Here is a 10787-nt window from a genome sequence, read left to right as displayed (position 1 = left end):
TACTAGCTAAAGGAGCAGCAGAGAAGCACTACTTGCAATAGCTGTGGGCAAACCAACCATATTGAAGCTACAGCTGCTTCTCTAGCCCAGGTTTAAAGGACATTTTTCAAAAGAGATGCTGGCAAAGGATCCTCTGAAATAATAGAGCTCTATAGCAGCTCATTACCTCAGATAAGCTTTTATTTTGCTGGATTATATAAAAGATTTCATAACAACAATATCACTAAGATACACATTAGGAAAAGTGGGAAAGTTAGCCTCTGCGGAAACCTGGTCTTGAAAAGAAGCATCGCAGGAACTGCACTAAAGATTTGTGAATTGGAACCTAATGGGTGATGTTTCCTCGTTGTTCCCTAAGGTTTCTTCCTTTCTGACTTCACATTAATTTTCATTTCTGTTTAAAGTGCTGGTTTTGACCTTAGTGACCTTAGCTTAGAAAGAATGCTGCACAACAGACACTAATGTTTACTCAAAACTTTGGGTCTCCAGAATTTTCTAATATAACTGTTGCTGACACATGCAGCACACTGCGATGTACTCTCACGTACTATTGCCATACACCTTCCACAGCTCTGCCAGAAATTACTTTGAGGAGTCCTAATTCCAGTGGGAATAACTGGTGTTTCGCCTTTTGTTAAGACAAACTTAATATTGCTGTGCTATACTGCACTGAAGGGGAACACGCCTTCCGTGGTTTGAGTAAATGAGAGGTTTAAACAACCCAGAAAAAGAGGAAAGAAAAGCTTGACGATAACAAAACCACTTAGCTAGTGCAGCGTGATAGCTAAGATAGAGATGCTTGTGAAAGTGTTAAATTTTCTCCTGGAACCAACTTGGTAATGTCTGTGTTGCATTTTATTTAATTTTATTTAATTTACTGACATTGTAGGACTTAAAGTCATGAAGCAAAATTTCCAAAAGCTCCTTATTTTCTTAGCAGCCTGAATAACTGCACTTTACAGTCCAGTCCAGATTCCCCAAACAGTCTAACCAGGGCAACTCGGGTACCATGAAGAGCTGTCTGACTGCCCACACTGGCTCCCCGGAGCTCCACACTGCCACATCTGAAGTGGTTCTGATACCTGATATTTGCCTCAGTTTAAATATCTCAGTGCAAAGCAAACATATGTTATCCCATTCTCAGCACAACTTAAGGCCGGCAGACTTACAGAGAGATGAGATTCTGAGGCACTTGAGGCAGCTCTCCATAATTTTGAGGTTCTCTCCATTTAATTTTGAAAAAGAACAGATAAGAAGCATTATCAAAGCAGAAGAATGCATTGAATAGGGCTCCACAAGTGTGTGTTCTTAGTCCATAATTTCATATTGTCCTGGCAGACAAAATAAAGATTAGGTTTATTAAATTTGCAGACTAGTAAAGATTGCCAGCAGTTAGGAAGATATGCTCAGGACTCATACTGATCTCGACAAATAGGAGATTTGGTCCGGAAAAAAAAAAAAAAAAAAAAGCTATTCAAAAGAGTAAGATAAATTTGCTATACCTAGCAAGAATTTTAGGGTACATAAAAACCAGTACAGGCAACAGTTCTGGAAAAGAGGTTCTAGGAACTACTATGGAGCCTTAGCTGAGCATATGTCATGATAATGAGCAAAATCAGTCTTTACATTATGATAGAGAAACTGTTCTGTGAGCAACATGAAGTTGGTTTTCTGCTTTTGTACTGACATTGAGAAAACCCCAGCTGATGCTCTAGATCTGATTTTAGGGACTAAGTATCAGTTGGAATACCCAGAAGAGAATGAGAAGAATGACACAAGATCTAGAAATGGGTCCTAAATATGTGACTTTTTTTTTTGCACAGGGAGGTAAATAGGTAAGGAGGTAAAATATGGAAAGAATCTTCACTATATGAAAGAGTGCTGGGGAGTAGAAAGGAGCAATCTCTTCTTGTCACATGGTAAGAACAGAACAAGAAATAATAGCAATAAATTTCAGGAAGAAAGATACAGGTAGGACATGGAAAAAACTTTTTAGCAGTAAGGACAGTCCAAAGATCTCTCAGTGGGATTACCCATAAGGCTGAACTCCATTCGTCAGTGGAGGCAATAACAGCAGCTTAAGGAAGCGTCTGTAAAGAATGGCACAGCACAGCTGACAACGCCTGAAGACAGGGAAACGGAGGAGATGAGATGGCCTTTCTGTGTTTGTCTCTTGTACAGAAACTGAACTGTGACGGAAGATACACATGTGGTTAAACCTTGTGCTTTTTAATCGTGGGGGGTGGTGTGGGAGAAGGGAAAAAAACCCCTAAAGCACAATTAGTGCATAAGCTTTACTAGTATACAAACATGTACAGTACATACCTAGATCTGTAAATGGACATCATCATTAGTCTTGGGAAGTGATCTCAGGACTTCTGTGACACGTCTCAAGAGATACATAGATATCAGGGTCACTTTGAAGATACTTGTTTTAACTTTAATTTCAGAAACCTGGCTAGAATGATTCATGAACGTCTTGTGATTCTGAATATTTTTGTAGCATTGCCATGGCAACCTGATGTGATAGATGCAGGAGATAGTCACAAAGATCTGACTAAAAAGATGTTGAGACTTTTCTAAAGAGAAGAAAAAACAGTGAAAATAAAACAAAATACATAAAATATTAAATGTATGCCTGCAACACCTAAATGTTGCCAGATAGTAGGAAAACCAGATTTTCCATGTAGAAATGACATTCTTATTCCCTCCTAATGCTTATCCTAAAATAAAATATTACCTCACAAAAGCATCTAAAAATGGTATTTTGTGTCTTTTTGATTTCTCTCATCACAGAGTTGCAAAGGAAGCATATGTTTTAGAAGTCATGATGCAATTGTTGCTGTATCCCCACATGTGCACAGGAATACAAGGATTAAACAGATTTGGCAGCACATTGCTTTACAGATCAGCAATGATAGGTAGTGATCCAGAAACTTCCACAGGAGAAAAAAAAAAATAGAGTGCTGGCTGAGAGACTTATCCAAACTCCTTGCTGCCACAGTACATGAGGGAAAGAGCCAAAGAGGTACAGAGGACAACTACAAGTGTTATTTTGAAAACGGCAGCAAGTGTATGGCTAACTGGTTTGGTGAAGGCAAGTCCATAATAATGTTTCACATAGAGACAAGACAGGCATCTGTAATGCTGCAGGCATGCAAAACAGTTGGGCTGTAATGCAAATGCTCTCTATGGCTATGATGTGCTTCACCATTCCCAACATATCTAAGGGAACAGATATCTATGGAGTACTGAATGAGTCTGCTCGTAATAAATTGATTCCCATTGGTGGTGTGGACTCAGAATCAATGGAGATATAAGACGCTGTAACTTGCTTTCATCCATGCTAAGCATGGCAATTTTAATGAGTAATTGATTCATAAAACTCAATCTGTTTCGGGATCATCCAGTATTGCAGAATATACTATAATAACATATTAGAACATGTTTAAGCACTAGTTGCAGTTATTGGCAATCCTTGGTACAGGGATACATCTAATATTTATGGGATATATTGTGTCTGATTGATAGCAATGGATATGAGTTTACCTAAATGCTGTTAAAAACAACATAACATAAAATACAAAAAAACAAAGCAAATAAAAAACCCCACTCAAAGTAACAGTGCTTGCTGGTTTGGAAGTGTGACAATTTATATTTATACCTTTTATAACTTTAAGATAATAAAAACTTTGTAAAGGAAATGACGATAGAACTGTGCTAATGAAGAGAACCAAATAAACTTTTAAGCAGAGACATTTTTAAACTTACATAGGTATGCAAAAAAACCCAAACACCAACCAAAAAACAAAACAATTGCTGTCTGACACAAATTTTTTACAACTGAGGGAACTGGGAATTTTCACAGAACCTGTCAGCTTCTGTGAAAAAAGACTAAGTACTGTATTTTTTGTGACTTTTAAAACTGTCAAATTTTAACCACTGAAAGCCTTGAAAAGTTCACAGAGAAAATGAACCTTGTTCTTCTGTGTGTTTCCTCAAACCATAATCCATGAATGATGTGGTATTGCAAATTGTGGCATGATATTAAAAGGGAAAAAGAAAGGCCTTTAGTATTTCACAATACGTTCTGAGCTATATGTGATGAAGAACATACGATGCAAGTGAAAAAAGCAATATTATGAAACACTTAGCTTTTGACTTAGATGTTAATATCCTCCCATTTTCTTTAGTAGTATGATCACTGCCAGAAAACCCATAATTCTCATCAGCTATAAATTCACTGGCTATCTAAAAAGAAATTTGTCCCATATTGCTTTAAAGCAGTAACAAATATGGAGGTTGTCATTCTGTAGCCTGAAACTTCAATCCCAACGTTTCTATTGCTGTAGGGGAAACTGTTTGGTTTTTTTTTGTTTTTTTTTTTTTACCCGGACATTAAAGTTTATAGATAATTAGAAACAGAAATATGTTGGTAGTTTTGTATTTTTAATAATTTTATTACAAAAGGTTTTTAGTCCTTTGAAGACAATTCCTCCCATTATATTCTTATATGGATAACTGATCACAACAGCAATTTAAACAAAAAACCTCCTCCTAGGTTTCCACAGACGAATCCTCCTGTCTGCAGGGTTTCCATTCCCTAAGATTACAAGGACAAAAGCTTAATATTTTTCATTCATTGGATGATTTTGTGTTTTCCTTAGTTAAACTCCTAGATAACAAATGAAATCAAGGATTGTGATGAATTTACACTATATTCTCATCTACTTAAATTTTTGCATTTGCATGTCACAGAGGAATTGTTTTCCAGAGCATTGAGCCTCATGGATGTGATAAAGGACTGGAAAAGAAAGATTTCACAGCGGCACATGGACAATCTCCACCTATTCATGGAAGCACTTCCAAGAGTTGTGCATCTCATTTTTTCCTCATAACTTTGTTTCATGGTCAGTGTACCTTCACTGTTTTTTTTTAAAGCATAGTCATTGGATGTTTATTGATTTCAGTACCTCCTAATCATTATACACAACACCTTGAAGGAAAATAAGAAATGTAAAGAGGACATATGTGTGGCATCTCTTGAAACCTTGCTTTCTCTGCCTGAGCACACAGTCACAGGTTGTTTTCCCCCCCACCTTTCTAACAATACTATTAATAAAAAAAGAATCAAGCAAACTACATAATGAAGTGAAGAAGTTAAGAGGACATTAACACATCATTTCACTTGTTCTTTGAATACTTTTTAGTTTTGGGGGATAAACACTGAGGATAGATGACTGAACTGTGATGTCTTTTTCACTTTAAAAAGAGCTCATATGAAAGACAGTTTGAAAATTTTGAATCTAGAAAGCTTGCATGGGTATTTACCTATCTATACTTATATATCTATACCTTCAGCTACATTTAAAACAGAACTTTGGAAATATATGCTTTTAATTAAAAATCTACAATTTTATAAGGAATGAGAGCAAATAAGAACATATTCTGGATATTCAGATAAAATACTTAAACCAATACCTGGATGTTGCAAGTTCAGTCTGACAAACAACTTGCAATGAAGTCAGATAAACTAGTAAGTTAAAGAAAGGAAACTGAAGATTTTCACAGTGCTCCATTATTTTTAATAGTTAAAGTCAAAATGAGAAGATAACTGTATAAGAACTGTAGCTGAAGAATTTGAGATAAGAGTTCTGTTGACCAAGTTTAAAACATAAACATATAACTTCAGTTGTCCTGAATTCATGCTTTATAATGCTGCTGAAGCACAGAAAAAACATCTCTTTATTCTATGCTTGTATTACACATTACAATAAGTTCTGTATCAGTGAAATGGTACCACAGATAAAGATGATCCCATATTAATTTTCAGTCAGCTGAGGATAGTTTTAATCTTTCCAATGGTTTAAATATTTTAATATACTATACAGATGGCAAATTTATGTTGATAGCAGTAACTGCTCTAGAAACTTAGACAGCTTTCCTCATCTAGACAAGAGAAATAAGCAAGACTTATACCCATCAGTCTCACAGTTAATTTAAGACGGTGTCTGATGGACACCTTCTCAGACAGTTTCACCATGTGGAAATTACCAATAAAATTTGATAGGAAGCAGAAAACTTTATTCCTTTGGTAAACTTATACACTACCAGATTTTGAGATGATTTCTGAAAAACCATCCGCTATATTGGAATTTTAATAGTCATATGCAGATAAGGTGGTTTACAAGAGACACCTAAATTTCAAGTTAGAACTATCACTGCAATGTAAAGAAATACAGAAATAAACCCTATTTGCAAGCAAGGAAATAATTATAAAATCACAAAAGAATTGAGGTTTAGCAATCTTCTGACCTAGATGTTGCAGAAAAAATAAGAGAAGGATGTAAACTTCTGATGTGAAAAATGTAGAGCTGAACTTGAATTAAGAATCTTCACAGAATGCTTAAAAATTGTTCTACTATCTTGTAGAAGCAGCAGAATTTGAAAAAAAAGTCATACGATATTTATGGCAATTTATTAATTTATCTTAGTATCTGTCACTTGTCCATATTTCCATAAAAATTAAAATTCTCCTCAACAGTAATTAGCGCAGTTGAATAGATATATTAGATTCTTTGGTAATTTGGATTTTACACTTTTTTTTTTTTAGAATTTGCTGTAACAAACAGAAAAACATGAGATATACATTCAGCTCTGTTCTCTACTTTGGGGCACTGACATGTAACTAGAGTTAAAATGGATTTTGTACTTGTAAAACATGTGCTTTGTTACACATTTTACAGTTCCAGAAAATGATTTTGTGAATGAAGGTGAAAATGAAGTATATATTTGTTAAAAAGTAATAGTAATGGAATTACCAAAAGATCATATTTATTTGTTTTGAATTTTTCTTTAATTTACTCAGATTTTAAGGCACTTAGATAAATTAACAAATACTTTCTTCTATAAGTAATTGCGTCAGAATGGAACTCAATAATGTGGTGTAACCAATAATCAACACCATGAATTTACAAAAATGTCATTGTACAGCTGTAGATCTCACTGCTATTAAAGTACCACTGTTCTGTGTGCTTTAAAATGAATATTAAAACCCAGACAGAACATGCAAAATAACAAAAATTATTTCTTTACTAGAATCTTAATGTGCCACAGTACTGATCTATGGTGAAAGATTTAGCTCTGTTTCAGGTTATTTCAGAAATCTGGAGGAAATACTTTATTTTTTTAGAAAAAAACTATCAATACAGCTGTTCAATTTTGGATTACTTTTTAATTTAGCTAGAACCACAGTATAGATAACGTAATAAATGGGTTTTTTGCTGTGAAAGGTAGTGCTAATCCACCCACCCACACCCCCCTAAAATATTGTCATTTATGTGAGTTGGAGAAGTTTCTCAGCCAACAACCAATAAATCATGTATGGTTTTATTCCCTTTCTTTTTTTAATATATACTGAAATGTAATAATCTGAGCCTGCAAAAGCAATAGGGATGTATTCTTCTACTGAATACAGCTGTAGAATTTACTTCTCAATACTAATATCAATGCCAGTCCAGTAATAACTAGCTCAAATCAAGAAATAAAAGAATCTTTAAAAGGAAAGATGGGTGATGGTTTTTGATCCCCATTACCAAAGAAGTCTTCACCCATCCTTCACTTCCCTTAAGATTATAAAATACAGATAAGTAATGTTAACCATTAGTCTCACTACTCAGTCCATTTTAGGACTTCTTGCTTGCTCCCATGGATTAATATTTGGTTTAGCCTCTAAACTTCAGGGATGTCTCTTTCTTTAAACTTCACTATTTATACTAAGTTGTATGAGGTTGGTTTTTTTTTTTCCTCCCCCTTTCTTTTGCATCAATACTCATTTTGTAAGCAGATGCTGCAGTAAGACGTGAGATTGAGCACACTTCAGAATATTAATGACAGAATATTTCCATTTAATGTCTTCATCACTGTCTTCTGAGGTCCTGGCCACTTCATTTTGAATTTAAGCAGCCTTCAGTTAGCCAGTTTGTGCAGGGAAGAGGCACCAGAAATACTACAGAATTAGATTTCAATTTCTCTAATCCATAATTTTCTTTTACTTCCTTTGAATTTCATGAAATAGACACAGTTTATGTTCAAATATACCTTTTGACCTTGACCTTATCAGACCAATTATTTCACAGTTATCATGCCGATTCATTCCCACCTAATTCTGAATAATTCTGTATACTTAAATCCAGTTATAAAGCAACTTTTCGTTTGGTCAGAAGGTTGAGACAATCCAGGCAGGGACACAGGACGTTCCATTGCCCAGGCAGCACAAAACACACCTCTGTCCTTTCTCCTATGAGAAGAGTGATAGTTAAAGCAGGGAAAGGAAAAGGACAGTAATGATTTAGTTTGAACATCACAGCTCTCCTCTGGTTCCACATCATAATGAAAGAACTAGAAAACTGGTCCTGCTTCTGTATTAATCAAATAGCTGGTATATAAAGTTGACTTTCCTTTTCAATAATCAATCTTTAAGAAGTAAATAGTGCAGTACCAAAATCTATTGAAGTGGTTACATGATGCTGATGAGCTTCTGATATGGTAGAGACTTCTCTGGGCAATTATGGAATTCCCTCAAGAGAAAAACACCCACCCCCTTTTCCAGATGGCTCCATCCATTCTCTGCTATGCCTTAGGGCTGCAGTGAATTAAATGTTAACATGTTATGCATGAGTTTACTCAAGGAATTCCCTTTCCTTTAATCAGTGCTGGTTAATTGACCAAGAAATTTCAGCTGTATATCAAAAATGCTCAAATTAGAAATATTTTGCCAGAAAAGTTTTACATTATGAAAGACTAATTCTAAAATGGCTTTTTCTTTTGACTTATAAGGTTAGTTCATTTTTGGTGTGAAACAACTGTGATTGCTTTATAAATACAATCTGAGTTTACAAAAATTCTGAATAACATAATGAAAAGAACTCTGGATGCACAGACTGATTTCTAAGAAACGGTTTTGGTAATAATCTATTTTTAATAGGCACAATATTATCATGTTATTACATAAACTGATGGGAGTGTCTTGCTTTGGCAGAAGAAGGGATGTGATGAATCCCGCTGTATTTATCAAAGCTTTGGGGATTGCTCAGAGGAAGCGGGAAGTGCCTTACCGATCTGCCCACTGTGGTACTTTTGGAGGGCATGGTATCATTTCACAGTTTCCTTTACTACTTGTTTAGAGCAGACATACATACATACTACTGCATTTTCATGTTCCCACCTTTTCTGATACACACGACAAAATAACTCTGCTATTCCTGGCCTTCTGCATCCCAAACCCAACCTGATTAACTAGGATTACCATTCTAGGCAGCCCGCAGGACTGCTGTACGGACAGGGAAGCTCCATACACCAGCTCTACTGCGGGAGCAAACAACTCCACAAACGCCTACACGAATCTCTTCTACTTTTGAACTGCAGCTAAGAAAAGCACCAACAAATCCAGAACACTTTTAACATATCCATCATCTTGGAATGATAATAAAGATTTCAGTTCTGCTTTAACTTAAAAACAGTTACCTGGTTAATCACAACATCACATCTAGAACATTCTCTATTCTAATATATCACAGCAGGCATCTTATTCTCTTATGTGTCTCCAAAAGGGAAGAGGGAGGAAAGCACCTCTAGCTGCAAGTGTACAAAACCAAAAGCAGACAAGTGTACACAGCCAGAAGCAGGCATTTTTACACTGAACTACCTCTAATCATGAAACTTTTCCATATGTTACTGTAGTACTGTAACCATATTAATGAATTATTCCCTTCATGACCCTATCATTCCATGTCCTTCAGGGTCACTAGTGCTGATGCTGTCTCCCTGTAATGTAGCTACATAGCCTTGGCCCAAGCCTTTCACTGTATCTTCTGCAGAACTGGCTGCTTAGTGTCACTCAGTCCCGTCATTGTTCCTTAGATCAAAGCAAAGTAGCTTTCACAGGTAGATCAAAACAAAATAGCAGAACGGATTCTGGACAAGTAGTCCAGTGCGTTCACTAAAGGTTCACAAAATTTCCAGGCAGATGGAAGCAAATACACTTACATTATGGCAATTCAATTTTCCTAATGAGGCTATTGCAACAACATCAACATAGGGCAGTCCAGCTGGCTGCAATATCCCATCAGCCATGATTAGGAAAGAGCAAACAAATTCCACTTGGTCTGCAGGCTCTCCTCCATTGTCATACAGACTTCTAGGACTCACACAGTATCAGCTATAGGACGGCACGTTGTCTCCAACATAACTACTGTGGTCTCATATTTTCTCAAATGACTTTTTTATTCCTCTCTACTCTTAACCAAATAAATCCAGTACTATAAGCTGATTTTTTCTTTTTTTTTAAATACAATTATATGACAGTTTTTAGAGAATATTGCCAAAGCTGTTTTCATAGAATGAAATAAATCAACAACATTGTTCTTTTGCGCATTTCAATGGGGGAATATTACTACCATTAGCTGTATGTGATCAATCAGTGACTAAAGTAACAGGGCAGCTAGTGCATTGATGTACATGTATGTGGCTGAGAAGTTTGTTACTTCCTCCTCTTTAAAGTCCTGGCTTGTACAAAATCTCAAGGAACCACTATTATACCAGTGTGATTTGTCATTCCCTCCAAGGACCTCAGAAGAGCTCTGAGCATTTTTATGAGCTCAAGACCTGCCTTGAGCCCAGAATGAGTAGGATGAACATGAATTAAACATAGGATTTTCCCAAAATGCACCATATACAGTGTATGATGAACAAGCTAGCAGACCTATCAGCTGGACATTTCACCAAAA

The sequence above is a fragment of the Falco peregrinus genome, chromosome 8 (assembly GCF_023634155.1).
Source record: "Falco peregrinus isolate bFalPer1 chromosome 8, bFalPer1.pri, whole genome shotgun sequence".
Classification (NCBI taxonomy): Eukaryota; Metazoa; Chordata; class Aves; order Falconiformes; family Falconidae; genus Falco; species Falco peregrinus.
The sequence above is the reverse complement of the archived record's forward strand: the minus strand, read 5'-3'. Positions refer to the sequence as shown.